Source organism: Haliotis rufescens, unplaced genomic scaffold (assembly GCF_023055435.1).
Source record: "Haliotis rufescens isolate VD_foot unplaced genomic scaffold, xgHalRufe1.0.p SCAF_6, whole genome shotgun sequence".
In the NCBI taxonomy this organism is placed as follows: Eukaryota; Metazoa; Mollusca; class Gastropoda; order Lepetellida; family Haliotidae; genus Haliotis; species Haliotis rufescens.
Window position 1 is genome coordinate 48,684,184 of NW_025964334.1, and position 13,178 is coordinate 48,697,361.

Genomic DNA, 13,178 nt, shown 5'->3' on the forward strand with positions numbered 1-13,178 from the left:
ATCCCAATTGCGTGGATCGATGCTCATGATGTCAATCACTGGATTGTCTTGTCCAGACTCGATTATGTTCAGACGGCAGTCTTATAGCTGGAATATTGCCGAGTGTGGCGTTAAACAACAAACAAACAATGTGAGTTTTTTTTATACTCTGAAGACGTCAACCATGTGTATTCCATTGGTGCTTGGACCATTCCGCATCAAAACAGGTTCAGAAAAAACCTGAGGAAATTGTCATCTTGTCATTTGAATGTCAAAATAGGAATTTGTTACCCCTTACAGGATTTTTGAAAGCTGTTTTGAAGAATTGAAAAAAATGTCTTCTTTGAGTCTAAATCTAAAACCGAGTCACCACACTTGCAGACAAACTGGTCGTCCGCTTCATTGAGATGACGCCAGACCGGGTTGAGCACCTATATAGGTGTCATGTTAATCAGAAGCAACCAGTTCAACCACGAAACCCCTTGCACTCGGGCTGGGTCGTAGCGGTCGGGCCCTTAGTTTAAAGTAACGAATGTCTTGGGGATGGAACATAGAATGTCGAAAAGTGTTTTCTAAACACATGCAGGCGCATCATCGCCCCAGATGATTATTATCACCATCACCATCATCATCATCAACAACCATCATCATTATCACCACCGAGCCACGAAGATTAGGGGTAGATTAGGTCGACTATGCTTGTCATAAGAGGCTACTAACGGGATTTGGTGGTCAGGCTCGCCGACTTGGTTGATGCATGTCATCGTATCCCAATGTCGTGGATGCTCATGATGTCAATCACAGGATTGTCTGGTGCAGACTCGATTATTTACAGACCGCCGTCATATATAGCTGGAATATTGCTGAGTGCGGCGTTAAACAACAACATTATCACCACCACCACCACCATCCTCCTCCTCCTCCTCCTCATCGTCGTCGTTATTTATTATTATTATTATTATTATTAGTGAAAACAGTATGTCAAAGCATGTGTTACTACTATGCCCTTATGACTTTTTTGTTTCTAATCTAGACTCACATATATGACGCATTTAGTTGGCGTACTACGTAAGGATAACATATATAAATTCTTTACTATAATTACAACAACGTATTATATACAGCTCCAAATTACAACTATAAACCCTAAACAAAATAAAAGGTTGTGGAGATACCGTTTGGGGCTTACGTTTGATGATTGTTCTTGCTGACCGCTATCTATGAAGATGTCTGCTGACAGCGTACGTGTAGCTGCGCGTTCCAACAGTAGAACCAGTTAAAACGGCGTAAAGCCACGCCCACGCATTTCCACGCGAGAGCCGCGAGTGTGTTCTTCTGTGTGATGTTCATCAAAGTTAAATTAGCATAGACTTGATCTACAAGTTGATTATACAGCTTTGGGACCTTTTGGTGATCTCTATCATCATGATTATACCGGTTTAGGGCCTGGGGGTAATTTCTATCAACATTTGTTGACTTGAACATGCCCGGGTAGGTTCGTCAACAAGATGCGGGGCTCGGCAGGGAACCTGATATTTGAATCGTGGAAGATTAATAGGCAAGTGGCATTTCTCAGTATCACAAATAAGTACCTTTGTTGTAAGATCAGGTTATAATAGAGGAGGAGAATAAAAATAACAAAAAAGGTGGTATGGAGTTGTAAAACGTGTTTTTGTTTTCATAAGATTATATCTTGTTTACGTTTACCAACTAATCAGGTAACACGGCAGATTTGAAAAAATTCCATCGTACGAGGCCATGTGACGAAATATTTTTTTACCTGAAAATAGCCAGTTTGGGAGAAAAAGTATGTAAGTAATTGCACATGTACGTTATAAAGAAGCCTCCGGGTGCCAAAGCATGTTATGACTGCGACGAAGCATGTAAATGAGTGTGCCCCGGGCTTTAATACAAGTATCAAATATCAAATATAGTTTGATATCGCCTGGGGTGACATCCATTTTGGTATCCCGCATACTTACCATAACTTCTGTACCCATATTGGGGACAATAGCCGCATGTGTTCATCACAGTCGAATTATCAAAATCAACAATGACATTTTAACGCAACGGTATGGTGCATGTGCTGTAAGACACTCGGTAACCCCGGACGTTTGTTTCCGTCACCTCGTCTTTCTTGTATCTGTCAAAATAAACTATCAATAATTTGTTTTGTTTCAATTTTACTATACATACGACATGCTTATATATCCCGAGGCTGTGAATACCTGCGATACTGCAATCGCGACAATGACTCGTGGGGTTTGACCTTGTATCGTTGCAAGGAGGTATGCGCAGCTTTACGTTGTTAAGTCACGCGGTCTGTAGACGAAGGTGACACTTTCACGGCCATGTATCTGCTTGTTGTTGAACGTGTCTGTTAATCACGTGTAACAGTGCTGTTAAATCACACCATGGAGTAAGTCATTTGATAAGTTTAAATGTCTTCATCCCCGCTGTGTGGTTGTAAATGTCACGCCATGACAGTCTGTGACGTTACCGTGACGGCGTTACGCTGACCCGTCATCGCCCGTGAGGATGACCAACGCGTTCTGTCGCTCTGGTCACTTCTGCTGTAACCATATCGGAGATGCGATGTTTGGTCCAACCGTTCTTGCACAGATACCGCTCGTCTGTCTCACAGTCCCTGAACCATATTATTTTTCCTTCCACCCAGCCCTTTCCGTAATGCAAACGCCCTAAACGGAGCGAGTCTAGATTTTTCTCAGGTTCTTATTCTGACTGGGGCTCCTGTTCAATTTAGTCACAAAATTATGTATTTTTAGAGACGAAGCGCTAGTCTAATATACCGCACCCGTGCACCATCACGACGTCTTGGAGATTAACGTGACTGCCGCAGCGCTTGGGGCACCAATTCCTTTTTTGGCAAATGGGCGTGGCTCTGAAATGTAACTGTAAATTGTGGAAGAGGAAATCTTTACGTAAAACCACACAAAGTAAACTATGTATACGAAACTCGTCCTGTCCCTCCCACACTTCCACACCAATACAACCCTATAGATAATTATCAATATCCATTCTCTCCATCCCACCCCACCCCAGAAAAAAACCCTCAAAACAAATAATAATAATACAAAATAAACATATAAAAAAGAAAATACAGATACAAAATAATATGTCATGGAAGAAAGAAAAATAAGAGTGAATCCAGGACCACCTTCCCCCATTCTGTGCCCCGGAATACCATCAAACCAATCACACCATTCTCTGTTCTATACCTGTCAGATCCCACCCCGTCCCACACCCAACAAAAGAACTAAGAAGGAAATACAAGCTGCCACCACCCTGCCCCCTTTACCTTCCTCGGTATTTGCCTATGTGAGACAGTAATATTTTATGATACCCAGCCTCGCCTCGCCTCGCCTCGCCTACCCCCCCCCCCCCCCCCCCCCCCTTCTCCCCTCGGAACAATGCATAATCGAGACGTCTTTACCCCTACAACACACATATGCACGGGGCTGTCAGACACGACATGGCGTCCCCGTCACTGAATGTCTAGAGGGAGGAATTAATACATATCGTGTTTGGAATTTGTTGCAAGTTTATCTGCAGCTACCAGTCTAGCCTTGCACTTCCGGCCCCTAGGGAACGCTGGGAATGTTGTTGCAGTTGTGTCTGTATGATACTATAGTAACGGAACATATTTCCTACAAGGACCGATAAATTACTTGATTCACTTCAGTCAAAACAACGTTAAAACAGCGTTAAAATAACACGTAAACGTCATTCCCGTAATCACAAAACCACACAACAACGTGTCGTCCAATTATGCGGTTACGTTCCGTGTATGTATTTACCGCTGAAGCATAAACATAATGACAAACTTATCGCGTTAGAAAATGTGGCGTTTAAAACAATGAGCTCGCAAAACGTCAACGACTTGGATATTATGGCGTCATGCACAGATTCCGTCGACAACGACATTATCGCGACTTGGCAGTCGGGCGCGTGATTGTCGTCCGCTTGTTACATGATATATAGTCGAATATCATTAGCCCTCATCTGCGTCTATTTTTGGGTTGTTTAACGCCGCACTCAGCAATATTTCAGCTATATCCCAGCTATATGACGGCGGCTTGAAAATAATCGAATCTGGACCACTCAATCCCGTGATTGATATTTTGAGTCTGGCCACCCGAATTCGGGCTACTTTTAGCATTAACCTAAAGTTATATTCGAGAGAGTGGTATGTAACGTTAGATCCGATCTTTTGTCGACGTCCAGTGCTTTATCTTGTCTTGGTTACCGAATAACATTCAAACACAGCTTCTGTAATGGGAAACACTGTTAATACGAGAAAAGAAGAAATCACAATTATGTACAGTAAACTATGGTTATAACGAACACGCTTATAACGAAATGACGGATATAACGAACTTACTTTTTTGGTCCCGAGTATTGGCTGTAGTTATGCTGTATATGTGCTTATAACGAACTACGGTTATAACGAACAAAACATAGTGGTCCCTTTGAGTTCGTTATAACCGTAGTTTACTGTATCTTCTTTCTAAATCTGATAAAATAAAAAAATCACATATTTAATTCCGACTAGATAGTTCTTTCCGTGACGGGGTGGCAGAGAAAGTTATTAAATCAAAGAGGAAGATAAGATTTTAAAGAGACTTTCCTTTTGGTATTTCATCGTACATAGCAATCTGTATTGGTATAAGTGTTATTTCATTTCTTGTAATGACGTGTTTATTTAGACATGTCGGTATGTCGGTGAATAATTTGCTATCCCATACTGCTATCGGGCATGACAATGACGTCATAACATAACAGCCAATCAGAATCGCTTGTTTTGTTGTTCACGTGATGGAAGCACACGTGGTTAGCAGAGATGTCATTCAAATGGCAAAGGAGGTAAAAAGGCGCCAACCCTTTCGTATCCCTTGATTTCCGCGATCAGACTCCGTTGTGAAAATCAGGGAAAATGTCAGACCCGAGACATACCGCGTCCTGAAAGACAGAAAATAGAGCCGGTATTAAAAGAATGCGCTTTGTCAGACAAATTATGAAGGATACTTACTGGCTTAACAACACGCTGTATGTAGCGACTGGGTGGCCTCTCGAGCTTACATGGCTAGCGAACACGCAACATATTGTCTTCAAACAGCTCGGCAAGAGAAACAGGCGAGACGTATTAATATATCGTGTGGACGTCTGTTTAAGGAACGCTTAAGAACTATGTCTATCAAATGTTAATTCTTGAAACTCTTGTTTGGCATCCACCTCGGTCGTTTGCAAGTTCGTCCCCCGAGCTTTTGCACAATACGATTTTTTTTGTGTCTGTGAATTGTTTGCGGGTTAGAGCATGGATTGCGTTCTTTGCTGGTAGTAGCGTATTTGATCATACGGGGTTTTGTGGACCCCGAGCGTGTTTATTCAATGTCTAGAAAAGCAGCGTGTTTTACCTTAATGTTAAAAAGTTTGTTTTGAGTAGCTCACATTTTTTACATGTCCTAGAATACAATTCGTCACAATAGAAACAGCCCACTAAAGTCACATCTGCATTGGAGCGGAGAGTCTTCTCATTAAAGTTTTATTGCTCACGGCTCAGATAACACGAATTACTGACATACATGGTCTTTGTTGCATAAAAAATGCTATTGTCCTTAAAAATAAGCTTTATTATAATTGAGTACCCTTCCCAAGTACATACCCCATCTGGAGAGATTTTCCTTTTTTCTATCCCGTCCGTCCCACATATGTTGGTCTTTGCTGCACAATGCACGCACAGCACAAAGTGCAGCTGCATTGTGGCACGATGTGTGTTGCACAATGTTACATGTCTGTGTGCACCAACAAATACCACGATTTATACCCTTGCAATGCTTGTCACTATGCTTGTATCAAAAACTGTGTTAGATATTTCCGTTTACTTATTCTCAACCAGGGCTTCCGTTATACTGGGATGAGCCCCTTACGTGTGTATGTTTTAGTTTTGATTGCACTGTGGGAAGTGATGATTTAAGATGATACTTTGGAATTTTGCTTGGTGTTTGTATTCTGCACGTGCAGGATGTGATTAAGAAAAGCGTGGGATATTGAAGAACAAGGGTATTGATGGATACGATATGGTTTTGGTTGTGTTAATAATAATTATGGTATGCAATGCTAGTGATTGCCATGTGATTTGAACAGTCGTCTTTGGCTATCTAGGTGCATTTAAGTACATTTTTTGTTTTGGATGGGTGCAAGATGGTGTGTGGGTTGGTGGGGCTGATGGCGAAGGTGGGGGTACGGGTGGTAGGGTGGTAGGGTGGTAGAGACGTTGAAAATATAGTTCCAGTTTGGCTGGCTGTTTGTTGACCAAATGCTTTCAAATACCCCCCCCCCCCCCTTTTCACTCTACCGTAGATACTATCCATTCGTCTTTCATGTCACTCTATCTATATCAATCGTCAGACTCCGTCGTACTCTGTAGTTTGTTTATCGTCTAATCCTTTGTATCCCACCTACCATCTATTCAGTCTTTATCAATCCGTCCACCGCTTGACTCTCTCTCTCAATCCATCCATCGCTTGACTCTCTCTATCAATCCACCCATCGCTTGACTCTCTGTATTAATCCATTCATCGCTTGACTCTCTGTTAATCCATCCATCGCTTGACTCTATCAATCCATCCATCGCTTGACTCTATCAATCCATCCATCGCTTGACTCTCTCTATCAATCCATCCATCGCTTGACTCTCTCTATCCATCCATCCATCGCTTGACTCTCTCTATCAATCAATCTATCGCCCGACTCTCTCTGTCAATCCATCTATCGCTTGACTCTCTGTCACTCCATCCATCGTTTGACTCTCTCTATCAATCCATCCATCACTTGACTCTATCAATCCGCCCATCGCTTGACTCTCTCTATCAATCCATCCATCGCTTTACTCTATCAATCCATCCATCGCTTGACTCTATCAATTCATCCATCACTTGGCTCTCTCTATCAATCCATCCATCGCTTGACTCTATCAATCCATCCATCGCTTGACTCTCTGTCAATCCAACCATCGCTTGACTCTCTATCAATCCATCCATCGCTTGACTCGCTCTATCAATCCATTCATCGCTTGACTCTCTATAAATCCATCCTTCGCTTGACTCTCTCTGTCAATCCATCCATCGCTTGACTCTCTATCAATCCATCCATCGCTTGACTCTCTCTATGAATCCATCCATCGCTTGACTCTCTCTATCAATCCATCTATCGCCTGACTCCCTCTGTCAATCCATCTATCGCTTGACTCTCTCTCTATCAATCCATCCATCGCTTGACTCTCTATCAATCCATCCATCGCTTGACTCTCTCTATCAATCCATCCATCGCTTGACTCTCTATAAATCCATCCATTGCTTGACTCTCTCTATCAATCCATCCATCGCTTGACTCTCTCTATCAATCCATCCATCGCTTGACTCTCTCTATCAATCCATCTATCGCTTGACTCTCTATCAATCCATCCATCGCTTGACTCGCTCTATCAATCAATCCATCGCTTGACTATCTCTATCAATCCATCCATCGCTTGACTCTCTATCAATCCATCTATCGCTTGACTCTCTCTATCAATCCACCCATCGCTTGACTCTCTATAAATCCATCCATCGCATCTCTCTCTATCAATCCATCCATCGCTTGACCCTATCAATTCATCCATCGCTTGCCTCAGACTATCAATCCATCCATCGCTTGACTCTCTCTCTCTCTCTCTCTCTCTCTCTCTCTCTCTCTCTCTCTCTCCAGCGTCAGTTTTCGGTTGTTACTGGCCACCCATAGATTCTTCCCTGCAATCATCATTTGTCTCCGCATCCCTGCAGCATCAGATCCCCGCAGGAAGGTTACATCAATACTGCAACATGTACTGCACGTGCCGCGTTGTTTTACTCTGCATGTCCGTGTAATCGCCCGTCGTTCCTCCCCATCACCTTGACGCCTGGTTTAAGTGGATGATGAAATGCAGCATGAATAACACCCTTACCCCCGCGCCCTACCCACACCGTCACAGGTAGCCGTGGTGTGAACTTGTCGTCTTCCTGTCAACAGGTGCCTGCCTGGCCACAGTGTCTCAGGTGAGTGGAGCACGCTGTCTGTTGATGTATCTGTTCGCTACCTTGTTGTGACCGGGCAGCTATTACTGACGTCCACTGTCCGGCGTAATGTCCACAAATGGCCTGTAATGTATACAAAAGCGATAGCTGTCTGTGGCATCTGCTAACCCGTTACGAATCTAAACCACATTTCTCAACTTGAACACCGCGAAATGAACAATGGAGAGTGGCCCCTTGTTCGAAAGAGGAACTCGAGTCTAATAATTCACAATAATTGAATATATTAAACATTTTACTTGAGAATATAATCATGTCACTGATGCTAGACGGTTTATTATTAGCTCAAGAATGGGAACGCTCCCCATGGGTCAGTACTTAATGGACATGTGAACGGACACGGTCACTTATCACTTAAGTGAGAAAGGGATATTCGACTGTGACTGATCTATTCGCCAAGACCTCTTATCTGAGGTGACCCCGCTTTTGTCAAGTGACACTGAGGAGTATTAATTTCATGAGTAGCCCTTCCCCCATCACCTATCTAGCACGTCATCTGACTCACGTCTATCTGCTGGAGATGTATACCTCTAGCCGGAAAAAAGCATTATATAAAAGGTTTATATTGTCCAGTTAGATATATTGTGCATACTTAATTCTTAAGTAAGGCCTTCTGTATACCCCACAGGGAGCTGAGAATGAAAATAATCAATATTTAAAAGAAACGCGTTGGTTATATTGTCTCGTTAGATGTATTGTGCACACTTAATTCTACAATAAGGCATGTATCCTCCACAGGGAGCTGAGAATGAAAATAATCAATATTTAAAAGAAACGCGTTGGTTATATTGTCTCGTTAGATGTATTGTGCACACTTAATTCTACAATAAGGCATGTATCCTCCACAGGGAGCTGAGAATGAAAATAATCGTGATCCATTGACCGGGGTTATAATAATGCAACGTTTTGGCAAACTTTGTGTGTGGAGGTATGCGCTTTACAAGCGGACTATTCCCAAATTCTGCTAGATAGTTGTGAACTTTAAAAAATGTTTTAACCTCAACAAGAAAAATATAAAAGATCTGACAGTTTTTTAACAAAATCACAGTCAAAATATTCGATTCCTTCCTTTACAGATCTTAGCACAAGCCTGGGAATAGTTAAATTGTAACAAAACTTGGACCCTTGAAGATCCGGGGTAGAAAAGGTCTTCAGCAACCCAGGCTTGCCGTAAAAGGTGACTATGCTTGTCGTAAGAGGCGACTAACGGAATCAGGTGGTCAGGCTCGCTGACATGGTTGATGCATGTCATCGTATCCCAATTGCGTGGATCGATGCTCGTGATATTAATCACTGGATTGTCTGTTCCAGACTCGATTATTTGCAGACCGACGTCACATAGCTGGAATATTGCTGAGTGTGGCGTTAAACATCAAACCAAACCAAATTGTAAACAAGGATTTATCTCAAGAGGTTCAATAATATATACTACTCAAAATAAGTTAAAGAACGCCCGATCTTTTCATATGACTATAGTTAATCTGGCATTGCATGTCCTTATCCATATGTCTATAGTTAATATGTCATTGCATGACAGATTAACTGTAGTTATATAAAAAAACAACATCGGTGTTCTTTGACCTCTTTTGGGTAGTATATAATTAGAATCTGACTCGATTGAATGGCAAGGCTAGCCTCTTACGTGTTATAGTTCGCCATGCTGGACGTTTTCATTTAGATATCAATCTCCGTTCACCAACCTACATACTTCAGCTATTTACGTGCACACATTTTCCTAATCAAATAGAGGCACCTTATTTTGAGTTCAAAGAATTTCCCTGACCGCGATGGGAAGACGAGGCAGGTAGATTGTATTGGTAGATCTGTCAGATTGAGTTTTCTTATCACGATGTGATTAGAACTCCAATATTTCCCGACCTGGCTCTGTCTTAGAGCGAGTGTCTGGTGGTCCGCTTAGCATACCCACACGGCAATATCAGCTCCCTCTTAAACCTGTTTTATTCCCCATCCTGGCTTAAAAACACCCTACGTCTAAATCTACGGACTCGGACCTCTCTTTCATCTCAGTGCCACTTCGCTGACACTTCCGGTTGTCTACACGCTCCTAACCCTACAGAAATGCCCGGATGGATCCCATTGCCCGTGCAGCAAGTGCAAGATGGCGGGATACTCGCCATAAATCCTACTGCAGGCCGACCGTTCGCCCCGCACATCGCTCGTGCAGTGCCAGGTGGTCTGGGTTTGCCTGAGTTCAAAACCTGGAAGAACCAGCCAGGTGCTCTGCTACTCCGCCATACGGTGAGACTGGAGTGGCATGTGTAAGAATCCCTGTTTGACCCAATCTAATCCTGACACGAGCCCTAATCGAGGATAGTAACCTGTCAGGAAGCGCTCACGAGATATATGGTACACGCGGTAGTATATACTAGATGAAATGTCAGAGAAAAAACACAGAACCTCATATATCTTTCAATGTGGTGGGAGACATCTCCGGAGGTTGAACCCTTATTCAAGAACTATAAACCCTAAATGGGGTTATTGATCGTGTAAAGAAAATACCTGGCGTGACGTTTATTATATTTGCATATTCAGTCGTGCCCTTAACTGTGAATATAACCAGTTGCCTGGGCAGTAGAATCTGCGCTGAAGCCCTTTAGAGTTCATCTTTGTATACGATTTTTATTGTTTTAAGAGGGGTCCTTTCAAGTTCAAATGTTTTATCGCGTCGTTATCCTGTTATAGCTAAACAATGGTTATGTGATCTTCAATGTAAACTAACCGACCAATCAAACTGCCTCTTTTAAGATGCTTATTTTGCATGTTTATGTCCGATGTAAATATTAGCGTCTCGTAAATACAGACCTTTGAAGCATTACGAAATTCTCTCCTAGGTGTAAAGATTCTTTGACATCTTCGGGGCGGTGGGGTAGCCTAGTGGTTAATGCGTTCGAAGACCCGGGTTCGATTCCCGACATGGGTACAATGTGTTAAGCCGATTTCTAGTGTCCCCCGTCGTTATATTGCTGGAATATTGCAAAAAGTGGAATCAATTATAAGAATCAGTGATGCTTGGTTTAACCATAAAGATATATCAAACAGACTGAAATAGATATTTAATTCTTCTAAAGCGTGAGTGAATGTGTTTTTACGCCGCTTTTACCAATATTCCTGCAATATCTAGGCGGATGGCACCGGAAGTAGGCTTCACACATTGTACTCATGTGAAGAATCGAACCCGGGTTTTTGGTGTGACGAACGAACGCCTCAACCACTGGGCTACCCCACCGTCCCTTCTCCTTATACACTGCTCCACATTTGATAACGGGGATTTTGTGTTTTTCCACGATTCACAAAACTGATTCTCATAATATGTCAAGTGTATATTTAAATATATCTGGGGGCACGGGTGGCCCAGTCGTCTAAGGCGCCGCGATTCGCTGTGCAGAGTTGCGTCCCTTGGGCACGCCAGAAACCTATGATTGTGGGTTCGAATCCCGGTTCGCCCCGATTATGTTTCCAGGTTTGTCAGCACCACACCCGTGCTCGTGGGTTTCACCGAAGTGGTAAACGTCTGAGACCTGCATCACTTCGGGCTTTCCTCCCACATCAAGCTGACACGCCGCGATATAACTGGAATACTGTTAAAAGCGGCGTTAAACCCAACTCACTCACTCACTCACTTTAAATATATTTCACAGCTGAGTATCCCTATCGAACGTTGAGTAGTATAGTATAGTATATGGGATAGCCGGTGTAACGAGGAGGAAGAGGTTCTCCCATCATGATTCTGTTAGAAGAATACGACATCCAATGCACAAATACACTATGTTGTCGGATGCAGATTATGAACATTTCATCAAACTTCATTATTCACTAGGGGCGGTCGGGTAGACCAGTGGTTAAAGCGTTCGCTCGACACGCCGGGTTCGATTCCGGACATGGGTACAATGTGTGAAGCCCATTTCTGGTGTCCGCCGCCATGATATTGCTGAAATATTGCTAAAAGCGGCGTAAAACCATTCTCACTCATTATTCACTTGTGGCTGTGACAACGCATGGATGTTGGCATAAAGAACACAAACTCATTTTTTTAAAAGTGCATTTTCATCCCAGAGCAAAATATATCATCATCAGTGTTTATGTGAGTATCGATTTTAAAAATAGTCCGGATATATCGAATACTCGGCTATAAGGATCGTAGTCCCCAGGGGGCGTACATGTAAATGCCTTTACCTTTGTGGTATCGTTACTTACTTACCTACTCCGGATGTGACGAATGATCGGCTATATCGAAGTCAATCGTTAACCATTGACACAAGTAAGCAGCATTCATCTGAATTGCGGATATAACGAAATTATTGAAGATACTTTGAAGCTCGTTCATCATTTCTAACTGAGCTCGTTATGTTCAGCGTTAAGAGTATATATGGGTAACAAATCGAACCGTTTTTGCGATTGTTTTAGACGCTTACTTGACATCACTCTGTGACAAATACGAGTTCATTTTATCCGGAATTCACTATTCGTTCGTTCGTTACATACATAGTTAAGAGTGTTCGTAGGGACAAAATTAACCTTGCGCTTAGGTGAGACTGAAGAATGCTTACTGGAAATTACTCTATGACAAATAACGAGTTCATTTTATGTGGAATTCGCCATTTCTAATTGAGTTCGTTACATACCTAGTTAAGAGTATTTATAGGGACAAAATTAAACCTTGCGGTTATTTAAGGTTGCAGGATGCTTGCTGGAAATGATGCTATGGCATATAACGGTTTCTGCGCCATGACTTCTGATGCCGCAACTGTCAGTGAGCTCTCTTCCTATTACCTTGACGTCTTCAGGTGCGCCATATATCTCCCACAAGCACCTGTCTTTCTCCCATAATGCACCGGGCATTCCAAGACAGCCAAGTATCGGGGCACTATATTACCGACTGGGAACGGAGGGAGGCTACCAGAAGGCTAATGATGTTAGGATTATATTGTCATTTGTAATGACGTGAGTTTACTTCAGAGAAAAGCCTAGCTTTGTCCTAATAGTTTCCCCAATACCGAGTACATACCGATGTCTGCTGAAAACATTAACAAGGCAGGAATCGGAATCAGT

At 42.6% G+C, this 13,178-nt stretch overlaps 1 protein-coding gene across 2 annotated transcripts in view; it reads left to right on the forward strand.

The window, feature by feature from the left end:
• LOC124112912 (lactadherin-like) overlaps positions 1-13,178 on the forward strand; it is a 124,142-nt gene that overhangs the window by 16,802 nt on the left and 94,162 nt on the right. The gene's annotated exons all lie outside the window — the stretch shown is intronic.